The sequence below is a fragment of the Neofelis nebulosa genome, chromosome 9 (assembly GCF_028018385.1).
Source record: "Neofelis nebulosa isolate mNeoNeb1 chromosome 9, mNeoNeb1.pri, whole genome shotgun sequence".
Classification (NCBI taxonomy): domain Eukaryota; kingdom Metazoa; phylum Chordata; class Mammalia; order Carnivora; family Felidae; genus Neofelis; species Neofelis nebulosa.
In genome coordinates this window covers 41,030,328-41,050,887 of record NC_080790.1, presented here as the reverse complement: position 1 = coordinate 41,050,887, position 20,560 = coordinate 41,030,328, and positions in this window count along the sequence as shown.

Below are 20,560 nucleotides of genomic sequence, written 5' to 3'. Positions count from 1 at the left end.
GGGTGGCTCAGTTGGTTGAGCGTCACTCTTGATTTCAGCTCAGATCATGATCTCAGGGTTTGTGAAATCCAGCCCCGTGTTGGGCTCATGCTGACAATGTATCACCTGCTTGGAATTCTCCCTCCCTCTCTCTCTGACCCTTCCTTTCTATCTCTCTCAAAATAAAGAAATAAACTTTAAAAAAAAAAAAAAGCACTTCACTGGATTTGAAAGAATAGAAATCATACTAAGTCTGCTCTCAGACCACAATGAAATTAAACTAGAAATCAATAACAGAACAGTAACTGGAAGATCCCCAAATATTTGGACATATTAATATATATTATAACCATTATATGGATGTATTAATATAAAATGTATTAAACAGCATACTTCACAAATAACAAATGGGTCAAAAAAGTCTCAAAATTAAGTCTTAAAACTGTAAAATATTTTTAACTAAATGAAAATGCAATTTAATAGGAATTTGTGAGAGCAGTACCTAAAGGGAATTTTATAAAAAATAAAGAAACAGGGGTGCCTGGGTGGCTCAGTCGGTTAATGTGTGACTTTGGCTCAGGTTGTGATCTCATAGTTCATGAGTTTGAGCCCCACATTGAGTGAGCACAAGCCCCGCTTCTCTCTCTCTCTCCCCCTCTCTCTCTCTTCCCCTTCTCTCTGCCCCTCGCTCACTTGTGCCCTCTCTCTCTCTCTCTCTCTCTCTCAAAAAAAATAAAGATAAAAAATAAACAAATTCATAGCACTGAATGTGCATACAGTACTGATACATGCTACAATATAAATGAGCCTTGAAAACATACTAAGGGAAAAAACAGACACAGAGTCCATGCATTGCATGATTCCATTTATATGACACGACTGTCATACACAAATCTATAGAGACAAAGTAGATTAATGGCTGCCTGAGGCTGGGGAGCATTTCTCCTGGGGAGTAAATTTGGAGTCACTGCCAGGTGGATTTCTTTTTGGAGTAATGAAACGTTCTAAAATCAGGGGTGGGGCATTTGGCTGGCTCAGTCTGCATACTCAAGAGTATGCAACTCTTGATCTCAGGGTTGTGAGTTCAAGCCCCACTTTGGGTGTAGAGATTACTTAAAAATAAAATCTTGAAAAATAAATAAAGTAAAATAGGGGGCGCCTGGCTGGTTCAGGTGATAGAGCATGTGACTCTTGATCTGGGGTCATGTGTTCAAGCCCCACACTGGCTGTAGAGATTACTAAAAAAAAAAAAAAAGAGAGAGAGAAACAAAAGTGTTCTAAAATTGATTGTGGTGGTGGTTGCACAATTCTGAGTATACTAAAAGCCATAAATTGTACAGGCTAAATGAGTGAATTGTACAGTATGTGAATTCTGTCTCAATATAGATGTTAACCAAAAACAGTAAATAGGAAAAAAAAACTCTAAGTAATCTAAAAGGTGTGAGCAATTTTAAATGATTTTGAAATGCTAGATAGTAGAAACACAAACTAAATAGCAAAAACAACCAAAACAATTATTAAAACCATTCGCATCTAGGACTGACCTCCCCTTGAGTCACCATATTAATCAAACAGCCTTTGGTTCCACAGGGCATGATGGACTTGTGTGGTACGAGATTGCTATGGCCTGAATGTCTGTGTCCCCCAAAATCCATAGGTTGAAATCTTACCCCCATAAGGTGATGAAATTAGGAGGTGGGGCCTTTAGGGGTGATTGGGTCATAAGGGTGGAGTTCCCATGAATGGGATTAGTGCCTTATAAGAGACACCACCGAGCTCCCCAGTGCCTTCCTCCATGTGGGGACACAAAGACAGCTGTCTATGAACCAAGAAGCAGGCCCTCACCAAACACTGAATCTGCCTGCCCCATGAACTTGGACTTCCCAGCTTCCAGCACGGTGGGAGATACATTTCTGTTGTTTATAAACTATTCGGTCAACGCTATTTTGTTATAGCAGACAGAACGGACTATGACAGAGGTCAAGTAGCATGAATGCAGCCATCCTAAGGCTGTCCCAACACACTGAAGGCTTCCAACCAAGGGGCACAGGAGAAAACTAGAGGTGCAGCCTTTTTCCTAGGGAAGAGTATGTGCACGGGAGGCCTACCCTGGATTGGGACCCTCACCATGTCTTAAAGATGCATGGAATTTCACATCAAAATCCTGCATGCCTCCCCGCCTCAGTCAACCACCCCTCCCCCAAATCCCATGTACCAATATGAGCCAGAGCACAGCAGCAGCTGCCTCCTGTGTAAGGGCCTGGGTGTCTGGGCTCTTCCAGTGTCCCCACCCCCACTGCTAACCTCACTCCTGGGTGGCCAGTCGAATTTGCTTTACCTGCCTGGCCCCTAAAGTAAATCCCTGTACCCCACCAAAGATTTCTAAGGAAGGGGCGCCTGGGTGGCTCAGTTGGTTAAATGTCCAACTCTTGATTTTGGCTCAGGTCACGACCTCCCATTTGTGAGTTCGGGTCCCGAGTCCAGATCCGCACTCCTGGCATGGAGGCTGCTTGGGATTCTTTCTCTCTGCCTCTCTCTCTGCCTCTTCCTCACTTGCGTTCTCTCTCTCTCTCTCTCTCAAAATAAATAAACTTAAAACAATTTTTTAATTAAGAAAAAAACATTTCTAAGGGAAATGCCTGCTCCTTTGGTTTGGAAGAGAAAGAAAGAGGGGACCGATCATCTTTTCGCCTTTAAAAAACGTTCTTCAATTCTTGGCTAAATTTAAAATATGAATCATAAAAGCAAAGGCATGGTGGAGAGGGAGAGACAGGGGACAAAAACCCCTCTCTGGAGGGGAACAAAAAATCTAGATTTAGAAACTACTAGGTTTAGGAGCTGGGTTCCTCAAGCCAGGACATCAGAGAGCATTTAGGGGGTGCTTTGTGGTGACCGTTGGCCGTTATACTTTGGTTTCAGTTTTAAGCACATGGCTTTTAAAGGGACTTTCCCCAGCGGAGCAGGAAGAGCTAACAACTGGAACAGTCGCAGAACAAGGAGCAAACTTAGCTGAAAACAGCTGCTGCCTGCAAGCAATAAAGCGTGAGCGGCTGGAGTGTCGCACAGCTGCCAGCAGCTGGAACCAACCAGGTGACCGTCAGGTCAGAGCCTCAGGACTTTACGCACACCGAACCCTGAGGTTTGTGAAAGCACGATGTCTTCCGTAGGGCGGGGGAAAAGGAAATGAAAGCTAATATTAGGTTGAGCAGCTACTGGTGACACTAAAAGTTCATGCCAAGTCAACGTGAAGAAAAATGCCCAAAGATGGCCTTTCTGGGGGAAGATAGAGGGATCACTGAGATGCAATCAGTCAGGCCCACCCTCCCCATCCCGAGATACAAATTACCACCCCCTCTTCCTGCCTTCAGTTAAAAATAAGGAAGGGGGTGCTTTTTAAAAAAAAGATAGGACATTAAAAAGTAACAGGTGGTCGGGTGCCTGGGTGACTCAGTCGGTTAAGCATCCAACTTCAGCTCAGGGCATGATCTCACAGGTTTGTGAGTTTGAGTCCCACATCAGGCTCTCTGCTGTCAGCACAGAGCCCGCTTTGGATGCTCTGCCCCTCTCTCCCCCTGCCCCTCCCCTGCTCATTCTCTCTCTCTCTCTCAAAATAAATAAACATTAAAAAAAGTAAAAGGTGGTAAAAATTTGTCCCCTCAGATGCCCAGGTTCTCTCTGCAAAGAAAATATAAGTTTCTTTTGTTTCCTTCCAGAGCTAGTTTATATATGTACAAGCAAAATATATCATTTTCCTCTTTTTTTTTTTTTTTGTAAAAAAGGCAGCACATTAGAACACAGTTCAGACACTTGGCTTTTTCACTTCTCAGTATGCCTCAGAGACTGTTCCAGATCCTCACAGACTGAGTTGATTTTCTAGTTTGTATAGTATTCCTTTGTGTGGTTATACCATCTTTTTTTTATTAATGTTGAGCCTCAAGGTTATTTCCAGCCTTTGCAACTACCAACAGAGCTGCAGTGAAAAACCCTGTATGTGTGTAATTTCCTATGTGTGCTCGGAAAGGTATGTTCCCAGAAGAGAAAATGCTGGGAATATTTTGCTAGTTTTTGCCAACTTTACCCTCCCGTTTGCAATACAGGCCGGTGCACCAGGCATGAAGTGAGGCGATGTCAACCCCACTGTTTTGAGAAACTGCACAGGTGAATGGACCCCAGGGCTGTGGGTTCCAGGCCCCCAAGGAAGGGTTGTGCCTTCCTTCCAAAGCTCTTCCTCTATTCCTTTATTATACAGAATCATCAAGTTCAGGATGGTCATTTTTTCAGTCTCTCTCCCCTGCTCTGTCCTGTGAGCCTCAAGAGCTAAGTCTGGGCCTTATACACCCTTGTACCTCTGACGTCTGGCCCAGAGTAGGTGATCAATAAATGCTTAGCAGATGAGTGAACAAATTCATAAATTGGGTTCCTAGATTCCACCTAGGAAAAAGAATTGGAAACTACAGAATAGGTACTACGGCTATAACAACCTTAAAAGACTTGATTTCCTGCAATATTTCTGGGGGTATGGCGAGGGCGGGGGTGGGGGTGGGGTGGGTAGTGGCCCTTTTGCCTGTATTTCCCTAGAGAGATTAGCAATTAAATATTGAAAATGAAAAGAGCCTGTGCCTTGCAGGTCTCCAGAGTATCTTGACTCAGCCAGCAGGCACCCCCATCCTCTGGGCCCACACTGACCATAAGGCCAGAGTCCCAGGTGGTGGCTTTGTGGCACCACATTTTCATGAAATGCGGGGGTATTTCCAGAGCTGCAAAATGCCAGGCACTGTGCCCTGTGCGGTCTAAGCTCCACCCTGGTGGGATTTCAGAGTGTTGCCCCCGCTACCCATAGTGAACATTTATTGTTTCCGCTACTCCCTAGGACCCATCCCTCCTTATCCAGCAGAAGACATTGCTGCTGGCCCCTGACCTCAAACATGAGGAGCCAGCAAACAACCACACTGGCCTCATTAGAATGACTCTCGGGCTGTTGCAGGCCCCTCTATAGATAAAGGCTTGCTCCTTCTGGCTGAGCTTGGCTGGAGAGGAATGGGCAGGAGCTGCTACAGCCACTTTTTGCCATCCCACAGGGAGAGCTTGCTGAGAATACAGCCTAGAGCCAGGAAGCAAAACTAAATCATGAATGAATCAAGGTCCTGACATTTATATCCAGCCATGGCTAACGTTAGATCCAGCCCCTGGAATTTTCACTTATGTGAGCCAATAAATTCCCATTTTTGCTTAAACCAATGCCTGCCAGGCTTCCAGTTATATGCAAGAAAGAGTCCTAAAATGTGGCCCCTCTAAGTATAGAGAACGGATCACATGAGACACTTTTTCACAAGGCTGCCAAAGCCCTGAGCATCTGGGGTCTGGGCATTTAAAAGAGGCCTCTTGCAAAGATTAAGAGAAAGGATTCCTGGAATACGTGGGTGGTACGGAGACGCTAAGGAAAGCCATTAAGGGGCATTCTACACTACACTGAGACACAACAGATGTAGAAGACACAGAACAGGCCTGACAAAAGCCACGCCTACATCTAGGGCCTGTTAGCCTGGCCCAGGAGTAGGACTGGGGGGTGGTCACTCAACCCCTGCCACGGCGAAACATAATCATAAATGATTGTTATTGGGGTGCCTGGGTGGCTGTCAGTTGAGTGTCCGACTCTTGATTTCAGTTCAGGTCATTATCTAACAGTTTGTGAGTTTGAGCCCTTTGTCAGGCTCTGTGCCAGCAGTGGGAAGCCTGCTTGGGACTCTCTCTCCCTCCCTCTCTCTCTCTGCCCCTCCCCTGCTCTTGCTCTCTCTCTCTCTCTCTCTCTCACTCAAAACATATAAAATAAACTTAAAAAAATAAAATAAATGATCATTGTTGTTCTGTGTCACTATACAATAGATAACTGCACAATCTTCCTTCTCGTACCTGTTTTTCTTCCCCTATCCCCTGCCTTGGTTTATGTCAGTATCACTTCCTGGGATAAAGATATATTTGGTTTTTGTCTTGGATTCCTGGTACACAGCGGCTAGAACCATTGGGATCTCTAAAGTAATGAGTGTCTTTTGTCTGCTGATGAACTGACGAGGGGCTGGGAGTTCCTAGAATGCTTCAGGATGGGGTTTGGAAATGTTCTGGGTTGGTGAGCACATTGAAGTACTCAGAGAGTGAGCACCCAGAGAGGGCAGAGAAGCTCCATGCCACCCCACCCGACCCCCTAAAACCTTGCCCTATGCCCTTCTTCCGTCTGGCTGCTCCTGAGTTGTATCCTTTATAATAAACTGATAAATCTAAGTAAAGTGTTTCCCTGAGTTCTGTGAGCCATTCCAGCAAATTACTGAACCTGAACAGGGGGTTGTGGAAACCACCAATTTAAAGCCAGTTGGTCAGTCACCGTTGGGAACCCGGACTTGGAGTTGGCATCTGATGTGGGAGCATCTCGTGGGACCCAGCCTCCTTACTGCCTCTCTAACTCCAGGTAGAGAGTATCAAAATTGAATTGAAGTGGTTACTGAGAGGAAAAACCCACACACACTGGGTGTCAGAAGTATTGTGAGTAGAAGCAGTTCAGACCTCCCTGACTCCCAAACCAGAAAACCCCTCTCACTGCCCACCTTCCCACTAGCCCTGCTCAATCACTTGACAAGTGTTGTGTATTGGGTATTTTATTTTATTTTATTTTTTGAGAGGGGGCCAAAGTGAGTAAGGAGCAGAGAGAGAGAGAGAGAAAGGGAGAGAGAATCTCACAAGGAGAAGAGAGAGAGAAGCGGGGCTTACCCGAAGTGGGGCTCGAACTCACCCAATGCAGGACTCAAACTCACGAACCATGAGGTCATGACCTGAGCGGAGGTCAGATGCTTAACCCACTGAGCCACCCAGGTACCCTGTATTGGTTTTATTATGACAAAACTGAGGTTGTTTTTAAGAATAAAGCCATTTTGATAGAAGAATAAAGTAAGCTGCGTCAGGAGGTCACCATCTCATCTGTTGTCACTGATAAGCACTCAGTAGGTCAGCTCTTGTGGGGCACCCCTGGGGGCTTATCAAGTAAAAACTTACAAAGAAGCAACTATGTCAACGGGACATTTAGACTATAAATACTGTGCATTTGTGAGGACCATCCCAGTGTTTGGTCTAGCCAAGGCAACTCTTTGCTGATCTAAGTAGCTCTCTAAAGACCTTGGGGCATAAAGGTGACTCCTTTACCTCTTGCCCAACACCTACACCAGCATTCTCTACAAACGAGCTCTAGCAACAGGGGACTCTGACTTCCATACTGGCACCCGGATGTCAGCTCTCTGGTTGGCTAAGTCATCTCTCCTATAAAGGAATACCTGAACTAAATTTGGACTTTATTCTTTTCATCCTCCCTTGCCTGGAACAATAGTGTGATTAATCTATAATTGGTTTTTATGCCACTGGCTTGTGAAATTCTCACAGTGAACCTGTGTTAAATAAATTGCTGGCAAATCTGCCTCAAATAAAACAACCTGTTAACCTAATTCAGCTTCCCCAGCATGTCTCATCTCCCCACTTCACCTTTCATTCATCCTTTTATCTATTCAGTCACAGGTATTTACTAATCCCTTTCTCTGTGCCAAGAGAGGGCTTACCCGAAGTGGGGCTCGAGTTCACCCGATGCAGGACTTGAACTCATGAACCGTGAGATCAAGACCTAAAGATTAATGAAACCTGGCCTCTACCCTAAGAAAATCACAGTCTAGTGGTAAGTCAGAAATCAAAATACAGTCATAAAGCAATGGGATTCACACGGAGACAGTGGGATACACAGAGCCTCATAGAGCCCTGAGCAGAGGTCTTTGACCCAGCTGGGAGTGTTAGGACCTAAAACGTCAGTGAACTTTTCTTGGTGGAGGTAATGACTGAGTTTTAAAAAATTTAAAGACTGAAGGAGAACTGGCCATGCCAAGAGGAGAGGAGGGAACATGGCAAGCAGAAGGACAGCTTAGAGAATGGCCCAGAGGTGAGGGCAACATGGTTTAAATGCACTCATGAGCTGAATCCAGGCTCATGTCACTTCTGGCCTGGACAAGAGATAATTGATGGCTCTTCCCCCACTCCCCGTGGCCACCAGAAAATCTTCTAAAGCTCAGCTGTGACTTCCTGTCTCCCTTGCCTGCAACCCTCTGCTGGTTCCCCTTCCTGACCCGCGGTCTCTCAGCCTCTCTCTTCATAAACTTCTTAGGATGACTTTGACAGTATTTCCCATCTCTGAACCTTCATCTCTGCTCTTCACTCTGCCTGGAATTTCCTGTCTTGCCTTGGCTGATGTGGCAAACTCCTATTCATACTTCAGAGTGACTCAGATGTGACTCAGATGTGACCTATCCCACAAAGAGCCCCTCCCACTTGCACTCCCCCCTGTGGCGCACCCATTCCATAGCCGGACACTTCACCTATTTACTAGTCTGCGTCTTGTTTCACCTGCCAGGGTACAGACCTCCTCCACCCACCACCTTCAGCTCCTGGCTCACGCAAAAGTGCATCTAAGGACCTGTAACATTCCTGACACCCTCCACATCTAGAAGGAGCCTATGGCAGGGGATTGTTGACCAGGGAAGGCCTGAGTTGAGGCTGATGCATCTGTCCCCAACTCTGCCTCAGACCCGGCTTCAGATTCAGCCTCATGCTTCCCAACCAAGGCTCTGAGCTGGCATCTCAACCAAATCTGCCTCCCCTTTGTCCATGGATCCATCTAGACTCCCACTTATAACTGTAAGATTCTGCAGCTCAGACGCAGTGTATTGCTGACTGTGTGGCCATTATGATTGTGAACTTGTTACATTTTATGTAGGATACATGTTATGCACCTTATGAATAAGACAAGTAAAACTCATTTGAATCTAAAAAATCTCAATTGAATTTTATTATTTGTTTGTTTGTTTATTTTGAGAGAGAGCACAAGCAGGGGAAGGTGCAGAGAGAGGAGACAGACAATCCTAAGCAGGCTCTGTACTGTCAGTGCAGAATCGGATGCAGAACTCCATCTCAGGAACCACAAGATCATCACTTGTGCTGAAATCGAGAGCCAGATGCTTAATCAACTGAGCCACCCAGGCGCCCCAAATTTTTTTAAATTACAAAACCAAGGCTCTTTCCGTGTACAACAGTCAAGTAAGGTAAGGAAAAGTACCCGTCTGCCCCAAACTCCCCACTTCCTCAATCCTAATCACTCTGTTACTGTTAACAGGTGGGTGTGTGTCTTTTAAGGCTCTTTTTCAGGCCTGTACAGTGTGTGTGTAATTTTGCTCTCCTTCTTCCTAAAAATATACATACATATATATATAAATATTTAAACTTGATGGACATCTTTGTCAATACACATAATTCTATTAGATCCTTTAACAGCCACATGGAAGGAGTTCGTTATGTCAGAGGTCAGCAAACCATGGTCTGCAGATCAAAGATGGCCCAACACCTAAATGAAATTTTACTGGAATGCAGCCACACCCATTTATTTACATATTGTCTATGGCTGCTTTTGCACTAAGACAGCTGAGTTGAATGGTTTCATCAGAGATTCTGTTGCCCACAAAGCCTAAACCGTTACCATCTGGTCCTTTACAGAAAAAGTGTGCCAACCCCTGCAATCTATGGCTGTACCAGGCTTTCTTTAGCAATCCCATATTAATAAAATTTAAATTGTTTCCCTCTGCTCAGTATTACAAACACTTCCACAACTGACACATTTTTTTGGTCAGCATTACACCAGTTGATTACCACCGTTGGTTCTCAGTGTGTGAGAACATGACCAAATGTGAACCCAATATGTCCACACAGAAAGATGACCTTTAAAAAGGGTCTTCAGGGGGTACCTGCCTGGCCCAGTCAGTAAAGCATGTGACCCTTGATCTCAGAGTCATGAGTTCAAGCCCCAGGTTGGGTGTGGAGCCTAATATATACAGACATACAAACATACATACACAAATAAAATGAAAAGGGTCTTCAGGTTAACAGACCAGGTGTCTGAAGAGGGGACTCCAGGATTAGGAGCAGTTGCCAAAGTCCTGGAAGCAAACGGCCACACAGAGATATATGATCTTCATGATAAAGAACGAGGACAGCCACCAAAGAGCATCAAAAAACACTCTTGGGTCCAGGGTGAGGTGAAAATAAAATATACATACCAGCAATCAGCGGCCTACTTTTGATGATGGCAGGACATAAAGGAGCTCAACAAAAGAAGGGAAGGAAAGAAATTAACAATTACCAACTGCTTGCCAGACACACGAGCTGGGCACTCAATATGTAGGCATGGTATTCCAAACGTTAAAAAAACATCAAGGCATGGGCATCAGCCAATCGGAACAGATGCAGACCTTAAATAACCAGTACTGCTGAACTGAGCCACTGAATATCCTGCTGCCCATATTGAATACTCAATTTAATCCCCACAGTAATATGCCACCTGACAGCCAAGAAAAGCCCTTTGAGGAAAAACATCAACCCACACAGAATTCCTCTTCCTTTGAGGAAGCCTCAGGAATATTCCTCTTCATTCTAACCACTGATGGCAACTTGAATAAGCAATTATCAGAACTCGTACACAGTCTCAGACTGTACCGGGGAATTTGGTTATGTGTGTATATGGTTAAAATCACATAGTGTTTTAGATAATTTTCCAAAGAAGATATACAAATGGCCAACAAACCTATGAAAAGATGCTCAACATCATTAGTAGCAAAGTACAAATCAAAGCTGCAATGAGGTATAGCTTTACACCCAGTAGGATGGCTACAATAAAAAGATGGACAGGGGCACCTGGGTGGCTCAGTCGGTTGAGCGTCCGACTTCAGCTCAGGTCATGAGCTCATGGTGTGTGGGTTTGAGCCCCACGTCGGGCTCTGTGCTGACAGCTCAGAGCCTGGAGCCTGCTTCGGATTCTGTGTCTCCCTCTCTCTCTACCTGCCCGCCCCCCCCGATTGTTCTCTCTCTTTCTCAAAAATAAACATAAAAAAATAAAAAAGGATGGACAATAATCAGTGTTGGCAAGGATGTGTGTGTGGACACTGGAGCCCTCAGACATTTATGGCAGGGAGGTAAAATAGTGCAGCCACTGTGGAAACAGTTGAGTAGTTCCCTAAAAAGATAAACATAGAGTTACCTTCCATATGACCCAGCAGCTCTACTCCTACGTGTGTACTCAAAAGGAAGGAAAACATGTCCACACAGAAACCGGACACAAATATTCATAATAGCATTAATTCAAATAGCCAAAAAGTGAAAATAACACAAATGCCCTTCAAATGATGAAGGGGGAAAAACAAAAGGTGGCATATCCATAAAATGGAATATTATTTAGCCATAAAAAGGAATGAAGCACTGATACATGCTATAATGTGGGTAAGCCTTGGGGTGCCTGGGTGACTCAGTCAGTTCAGCATTTGACTTCAGCCTAAGTCATGATCTCCCAGTTCGTGGACTCGAGCCCCATGTAGCAGTTTGTGCTGATGGTGCATAGCCTGCTTGGGATTCTCTTTTCCTCTCTCTCTGCCCCTCCCCCACTTGCTCTCTCTCTCTCTCTCTCTCTCTCTCTCTCTCTCTCTCTCAAAGTGAATAAACCTGAAAAGAAACGGGTAAGCCTTGAAAACATCATGCTAAGTGAAATAACAGACACAAAAGGCCACACACGAAATGTGTGATTCCACTTTTCAAAGTTTCATTTATTTTTTTAGTAATCTCTACACCCAACATGGGGCTTGAACTCACAACCCCAAGATCAGGATTTGCATGCTCTTCCGACTGAACCAGCTAGATGCCCCTGTAGGATTGTGTTTTTAAAAAATGTCCAGAATAGGCAAATGTAGAGGCTGAAAGTAAATTGGTGGCCAGGGGCTAGGGGAGGGAAAAATGAGAAGTTACTGCTAATAGATACAGGGTGATGAAATGTTCTAGGATCAGATAATGGGGATGGTTACACAACTCTGTGAATATACTGAAAACTGCTGGATTCACCCTGAAGAATAAAATTCTCTTAACAGTTACACACTGTTATACCAGTGAACCATATTGATCAGTGCTTTGCCTTAACATTTCATCCCAAAGCTGTCTCTGTACAAGAGAGAACATTTGCTTCATTTTGGTGCACCTCACCTAAGCCCTCATTCCAGCTAATCTTGCTAGTTCCTTTCTGAAACCAAGCATTCTGCTCGGCCCTGTTGCTAAGGGGACTGCTTCAGACTGTGTTCTCCCATAGGTCTTGCAGGCCCCGCACCCCCCTTCAGACCAAGCTCGCTGGTTTTCTTTCTTTTTTAATGTTATTTATTTTTGAGAGAGAGAGACAGAGACAGAGTGTGAGAGGGGGAGGGGCAGAGAGAGAGAGAGACACAGGATCCAAAGCAAGCTTCTCGCTGAGAGCAGAGAACCCAGTGTGGGGCTCGAACTCACCGAACCATGAGATCATGACCTGAGCCAAAACCAAGAATCAGACACTTAACCGAGTCAGCCGCCCAGGTAACCCTAGCCAATTTTCTTTCTGCACATAGTGTCTTCTGCCACCCTTATGGGGACAAGAGTCAGCACCACTGGATGGGAAGAAAGAGAAGAGAGGGAGGGAAGGTAGGAGGTGGGGAAGGAAGGTCCCAGGTCACTGAAAGCCAAATCTTACTCTTGACTTATTTATTTTATTGGTTTGATAGTGTTTTTATTTATTTATTTATTTATTTATTTATTTATTTATTTATTTAAAGAATGTTTTAATGCTTATTTATTTTTGAGAGAGACAGAGAGAGAGAGCAAGCAGGGGAGGGGCAGAGAGACAGGGAGACACAGAATCTGAAGCAAGCTCCAGGCTCCAAGCTGTCAGCAGAGCCCGATGTGGGGCTCGAACCCACGAACCATGAGATCATGACCTGAACAGAAGTCGGAGGCCTAACTGACTGAGCCACCCAGGCGCCCCTGGCTTGATAGTGTCTTTTAATTTTTCTTCTCTTTCCTTCCCTCCTTGAATCCATTCATTCATTCTTTTTTTTCTTTTCTTTCTTTTTTTTTTTTTTTTACATTTATGGATTTATTTTGAGAGAGAGAGGGAGTGTGAGCAGGGAAGGGGCAGAGAGAGAGAGAGAGAGAGAGAATCCAAGCAGGCTCTGTGCTGTCAGTGCGAGCCCAACAGGACTTGATCCCAGGAACCATGAGATCAGGACATGAGCTGAAATCCAGAGTTGGGTGTTCAACCAACTGAGCCACCCAGGCACCCACTGTTTTTCATACATTATTCTTAGTGGACCAGGCACAGGACCAGGACCTGAGGAAGCCACATATTTTTTCTTTCAGATTCCTTCTTGCTTTTGGTGAAGCTCCTCTTCCTTTTTCACTATTCACAATTGACATCCCACCTGACTTTCCCCAGTGACCACAGAGCCTTGATGGTAGAAGCCCCGTTCCTGGAATTTGTGATCAATACCTGTACAGCTCCTGACAACCCGAAACCCACTCCTGTATTTTCCTGTTTCAAAGCCCATGTACACTGGAATCTAATTCCTGACCTAAGAGATGCCCAGTGCCCACAGTTCACTCAGAGTGAAAGAAGCCAGTAGGTTCTGGACATTGTCTAAGTTACCAGCTCTTCACACTTCGCTAAGTTATTAGGGAAAGGACAATTAGCAACCCTCAGCCTTCGTTCAGGTGAAGGGTCACTTGTAGTGAAGAGTAGGAAAAGTGACTTCATAGGGGCACGAGATTGGATGAAAGGGATAATTGGGTCACAAACTGAGAGTACAGCCACAGGAATAGATCAAGAGGGAGTCCTAGCTCACAAAAGGTCAAGGTAAGTCCTACGTGCTGGTTACAGGGCGCCTGGTTTGAGGCAACATGGCAGGGGCCGGGGTGTCCATTAACCTTTAAAGTATGGCTTACTGGGGCACCTGGGTGGCTCAGTTGGTTGAGCGTCTGACTTCGATTAAGGGCATGATCTCGTGGTTCGTGAATTTGAGCCCAAGTCCGGCTCTCTGCTGTCAGCACAGAGCCCGCTTTGGATCCTCTGTCCCCTCTCTCTCTGCCTCCTCCCCCGCTCATGTGCACTCTCTCTCTCTTAAAAATAAATAAACATTAAAAAAAAACTTTAAAACTAAAGTATGGCTTATTATTTTTACCTGTTACGTATACCTTCCTCTTTGAGGAACAAACCTTGCCTGCTTTAATTAGAGAGTGATAACAACAATAAATAACACTTAGAAAGGCTTATTCTAGGCCAGACACTAAACTGAGTGCTTTATATAAGTAAATAAATTCTATGGGTGGGAAGAAGCCACTCTTAATACTTGTAGACCAGTGATCCTTGAGGTTTCCCCATAAGAGTTCTGAAGAGCTGACCCCAACATGGGGATGGTGGGCAGCAGTGGTGTGAGAGAGCACAGGGCTCCAGGTTCAAAAGAAGCAAAAGAAGACTCAGAAGCCTGGTAGAGGATAGCCTGGGACTGTGTCCAGCAATGGAGGAGCAAGGTCAATCTCAAAATCAGGACCCAGGCTGCAGACTGGGATTGGAAAAGAAGTCAAAGTGGGAGGTAGGTTCCCTAAAGGGGACAGTGTTCAGCACCCCACTGAGAGGCTGGTGCTACAACACCTAATCCCAGTACGGTATGATAAATTTAATCAGGTCTACATCGAGAGTTCTTGGGGGGTACCTGGGTGGTTCAGTTGGTTAAGCATCAAACTCTTGATTTCAACTCAGGTCATGATCTCAAGGTTCATGGGTTCAAGCCCTGCATTGGGCCCCACAATGATAGTGTGGAGTCTGCTTGGGATTCCCTCTCTCCGTATCTCTCTGTCCCTCCCCTGCTCATGTTCTCTTTCTCTCAAAAACAAATAAACTTAAAAAAAAAAAAAAAAAAAAAAGAGTTCTTAGGGCCAGAGGTGTGTGTGGGGTAAGGCACAGGATGGCTGTGGAGTTCAGGGATGATGCTGGTATGGATTTCCAAGCCTGGTTTTCCAGTGGGTTCTGAGAGGGCAATATGTGGAAGAACGAGGGCAGGATCCAGTGCTCCAGGTGGTGCTCAGAGTCGATCAGTCAACAGGGAGGGCAAGGAAGAGAGCAAGACACAACAGTAGGACCCCAAACAAATGGCCAAGCCAAGGATGGCTTGACAAGCAATCCTCACTTGCCAAGGTAGGGCAAACAATGATTTCAGAAACATGTAGGATTAGTGGGTGTCCCAGGGCCAGAGTATAAAGCAAAGACGTGGAAATGGCAACACAGGAGGTCAGGGATCAGCCCAGGGCTAGCAGAGCGGAGTCTGCTCCCAACGTGCTCCCCGGAATGAAGGTGGGTAGATGGGCTACATAACAGGTGCTGATACTCTCCCGAGAGCCAGTCTGAAGGGGCTGGGCAAAAACCAAATATCAGGAGGTGGGACAAGGATAGAGGAAGTACATTCAGAATAGAGAGAGGAGGCAGTCCTGGAGAAACTTCCTGTGACACTTGGAGCAAATCAAACATGGTTTTATACCCCACGGGGAAGAAGGCACCAATGAAGGCATCACTCCAGTTCAGAGGCTGAGTCCTCCTTCCCTCCTCACTGCTTCCACACTCCCTGCCTGGGGGACTGGCTCAATAAGTGGACTTATGGAAAGTAGCAGTGGGCAAGCTGTGAGCCAGCATTTACTGAGCTCTTACTGTGGCCAAAAGCAGTTCTAAGCATGACCCTTTAGTTATGGTTCATCTTCTCAGACTTTCCATTCTTTCTTCCTTAAATGAAGTTCTCTTTTTATAATTGTTTATCAACCACAACCTCTACAAGCGCCAAAATGACAAGTTTCAGACAAAATGACAAATATCTGTTAATAAGGTAGTCATTGCATGCATATTACAAAAAAAGGGGGGGGGGGTGACTAGGCTGTTTTTTTCCCATTCTTGGGAGGAACAAAAACATCATACGTGCTTGTTGAGCTCTCTGGAAGTGGGGCACCTGTGTATACCTTATTCTTGTTCAACTGATTTGTAGTTTTAAGTCACTGAAATTTGGGGTTGCTTGATATTGCAGTACAATTTACCTTATTGTGATTTATAGGAGTATAGGGGAAGGAGATCAGGACAGACTTCACAGAGAAGCCAGTAGAGAACAGACAAGAGGACATTCCAGAGAAGGGATGGGAGCCACTGACCTGTTCCATGGTCTGCTGTGGCTGGTGTGCAAGACAGAGACGAGAGGAAGAAGGAAGAGAAGAGGCTGCAGAAGATTGGGGCTAGATCATGACAAATCCTAAAAACTTCATTATGGAGTTGTAGAAAATGAGGAGCCAACAAAGGGTTTTGGGGGAGTACAACCTTACTGGATTTATATTTTAGAAAAACCTCTAGAGAGAGCAGAGGCTAAGAGATCAGTTAGGAGGTGATTATTACACGTTGGGTGTAATGAAGACCTAAATCAGAGACAAACTTTTTCAGTAAAAGGTCCGATGGTAAATATTTTAGCCTTTGTTTGCCATATGGTCTCTGTCACAGCTACTCAATTCTGCCCTTGTAGCACAAAAGCAGTTATAGACAACATATAATAAAAGCATGTGTCCCGGGGCACCTGGGTGGCTCAGTCTGTTAAGCACCCAACTTCGGCTCAGGTCATGATCTCATGGTTTGGGAGTTCAAGTCCCGTGTTGGTTCTGTGCTGACAGCTCAGAGCCTGGAGCCTGCTTCAGATTCTGTGTCCCCCTCTCTCTCTGCCCCTCCCTGATCACACTGTCTCTCTCTCAAAAAAAATAAACATTAAAAAAAAATAAAAATAAAAAGTGTGTCCCATTAAACTTTAATTTCAAAACAGGTGGTGGGGCCAATTTGGCCCATGGGTTGCAGTTTGCCCACCTTTGAACTAAAGTAATAATTGGACAAGGGCACCTGGATGGCTCAGTCGGTTGAGTGTCCAAGTCTTTGATTTCAGATCAGGTCATGAACTCACACAGTTCATGGGTTTGAGCCCTGCATCCGGGTCCATGCTGGCAGTGCAGAGCCTGCTTGGGATTCTCCTTCTCTCCCTCTCTCTCTGCCTTTCCCCCCGGCTCAGGTGTGCACATGCTCGCTCTCTCTCTCTCTGAAAATAAACAAAGAAAGAAAGAAAGAAAGAAAGAAAGAAAGAAAGAAAGAAAGAAAGAAAGAAAGAAAGAAAGAAAGAAAGAAAGAAAGAAGAAAGAAAGAGGGATATACAGGACTCTCAATTCTTAGGACCTGGGAGAATTCACTCATTCATTCACTCATTCTTTCATTCATTCATCCACTCATTCCTTCAACAAATACTTTGCTTGTGCTGTGTGTGAAGTACTGGGGATTCAAGATGAATGACAGGGGAACCTGAGTGGCTCAGTCGGTTAAGCATGCGATTTCGGCTCATGTCATGATCTCACAGTTCATGGGTTCAAGCCCCACATCAGACTCTCTGCTGTCAGCGCAGGGCCTGCTTCATATCCTATTTCCCTCTCTCACTGCCCCTCCCCTGATTGTGCATGCTCTCTCTCTCTCAAAAGTAAACATTAAAAACAAATTAAAACAAGTTTTTAAATAAATGATACCTGTCCATGAATAGCTTCGTCCAACATTTAGACCTGTAACTGGGTGTGGGGGATGAAGAGAAAATGTAGTAACAAGGAGGTAAAACTTTAAAGTTGCTCTCATCCCTGCCTCCTTTTTTCCTTTAAGCATCCTCTGGGATCAGAGACACCCAATACTTTTACCCTCTAGCATGAATGCAAAGATGGGTTACTGTGAAATTACTGAGGCTAAAGCTTCTGGACCCCTTGCTTCCTGAAACAGGGTCTTCTCCTACCCTGTCTAATTTTATATTTCTTGCTTAAGTGTTGCCCCTCAGAAATATGTAGGTCTCATTCACCCAAATGTGGTCCTACCCTTGAGTGAATGTTTTCCAGAGCCAGGTCTCTTAAATGCTGCTTTTAGGAATTACTAGCTAAGGATCCTGGTTTCAGCTTTCATGGTTTCTCTCAGGGGAGCTAAGAAGCTGGGGACCATCCTCAAAGTCACAAGTGTAGCCGATCCCATGTCTGTTCCCATTATGTCCATTCTCCTCCACTTACCATCAGCCACCCCTGCTCCCTCTTCCTTCAAAGTCAGCCCTGGGCTGCAAAGCTTCTTCTGACCCAAGCTCTTTGGAATTCGATGCTCCAAGAATCCCCTCAGCAACCTCTCAGTGGGCCATCAGGGCAGGCAAGGACACCTGCAAGAAATGCAAAATTAGACAGAGTAATAGAAGGCCCTGTTTCAGGAAGCAAGGGATCCAGACGTGGGGCTGGCGGGAGGAGCCAAGGTAGTGCAGCAATGGAGAGCCGCTGGAAGCTGGCCACTGCCCGCTGCTGGCCTTCCCAGGGCAGGGCTGTTGTATCAAGCTCACCAGCGGACTCAGGTTTATAGGCATTTATCCAGAGGAGACCGCACTCTGGGAAATGTTTCACTTTCACCCAAGTCACAGGTGATTCAAAACTGGAATGTTATCAGTGTGCGAACAGGAGGGCTCGCTGGCCAAATAATTGGCTCTGGTCACTTGCTCAGAGTCCTATGCCTTGCCAGGCAAGTCCACAAAGCATACCAAATGACAGACTGGGATTTGAGTGACTGGGTGGCATCAATACTGACTCCTTAAGAGCAAGTACTGTGCCTGTTAGCCTACGGTCACATCTCCAGCAGCTAGTAAAGGCCCCTGACCCACGGGAGGTGGTCAGTAAAGTCTCTGATTAAAGAAAGGGGATTTGCTGTTCTTAGGAGATATAATGATTTCTTCTAAGATGACCTGCCATTCTTTTGGACTAGTTCTCTCTAAACGAACAGCACTAGCCAATAGTATCAGAGCATCTTTATCCTTGGGTAGTGTGGGAGATACCCTATAATTTCTCCAGACAAGCCACACACAAGCCTTCTGTTAGGACTCATTATCTCCCGAGCATCCACCTTAACTGTTACATTCCAGGGTTCTTTTCCAGAGTATGTTTTAACTCCTTGATAGGTTTGGGGGGAGACTTGGGTGACACTCAGAACAGATACCAGCTGTAGAGGTCTTGTGCATCTGAATTCGTGTTGATTCCACTCACTTAACTTCATGTTGTTGTTGTTGTTGAGATTTTATTTTTGAGTAATCTCTACACCCAATGTGGGGCTTGAACTCACAACCCTGAGATCAAGAGTTGCACTGGGGCGCCTGGGTGGCGCAGTCGGTTAAGCGTCCGACTTCAGCCAGGTCACGATCTCGCGGTCCGTGAGTTCGAGCCCCGCGTCGGGCTCTGGGCTGATGGCTCGGAGCCTGGAGCCTGTTTCCGATTCTGTGTCTCCCTCTCTCTCTGCCCCTCCCCCGTTCATGCTCTGTCTCTCTCTGTCCCAAAAATAAATAAAAAACATTAAAAAAAATTAAAAAAAAAAAAAAAAAAAAGAGTTGCACAATCTACCAACTGAGCCAGGCAGGTGCCCTTCTACTCCCTTGACTTCAGAGCACCTCAAGTTTGAAGGGGGACTTAACCTCATTTTGACCTCACACTTTCTAATTGATTAAGTTGTTCTTTCCAGCTTATCTCTTAACTTAGGCAAAAGACCCTGAGGGCAAAGCATCCCCTGATGGGAACAAAAGGACCCCCTCAAGCAATCAAGACAGCCCTGAGCCAGCAACACCCGCCTGGGATTGACCCCAAGACAATGACGACTTGACCTTCACTGCCCACCTGCCTGTATTGACCAACCTTTGTCCCACATTCTCCTTAGATAACCTGGAAGTATTTTCAGCACTTTGGAAACAGTCTTTGAGAAGCTAGTCCACCGTCTTCCTGGTGTTGCCTCACTGAAATAAAATCCCTTTCTTGTTTCTCCACCACTCATCTCTCTGCCCTTGGATTTTATCAGCGAGGAGTGGCCAAACCCAGCTTGGGACCCCTGGAGCCAGGTGCTCTGGCACCCCTGCTGCGGCCTACACTTGACTTTCCTTAGAGCAATCAATCCTCCATAAGCTCCATTCTTCCCAGGATCTCTCCATGTGGGTGTGTGAGGTTAAGTTTGCATATGATGTTCAGGCATAGCCAAGCAGGAAATGCTTTCATTAAGAATTCAGAGACCTATGGAGATAACCCATGATGGGGTAGGGAAGTTGTGGGTCACGGGGGTCAAGACACCAGGGCTCCAGCTCTGGACATTTCATTCATTTCACAAATAAGAACCCAAGGCCACTCTCCCAGCCTACATAGTGCAGGGCTGTACTCGAAAGCCCAGAAATGAAGAGACACTCCCTCCCAAGAGGAACACGGTGGGGGAGGGAATAGTTTAATTTCAATAATGGAGGGTTGTAAAATGAATTGGGAACACTTAGTGGGGTGGTTCTCCAACTTTATTGCACCACCTGAATTCCCCATGGCTGTTCTTTCAAATGTAGATCCTGTGTGCCACCGCTCAGAAATTCTAACTTTAAGTCTTAGAGTGCTCAGGGACTCTGAAAGCTTAACTAGCCCCCTTCCTTCCCCCATCCCCCCACCCCACCAAGGTGATTCTAGAAGGAAGGGGTCAGGAAAGGGGTTGCAAAGGCAGAGATCTACACCTTGTTTTTATTTTTGCTTTTTTTCCTAAGTTTTTATTGATTTATTTTGAGAGAAAGAGCACACGGGCACATGC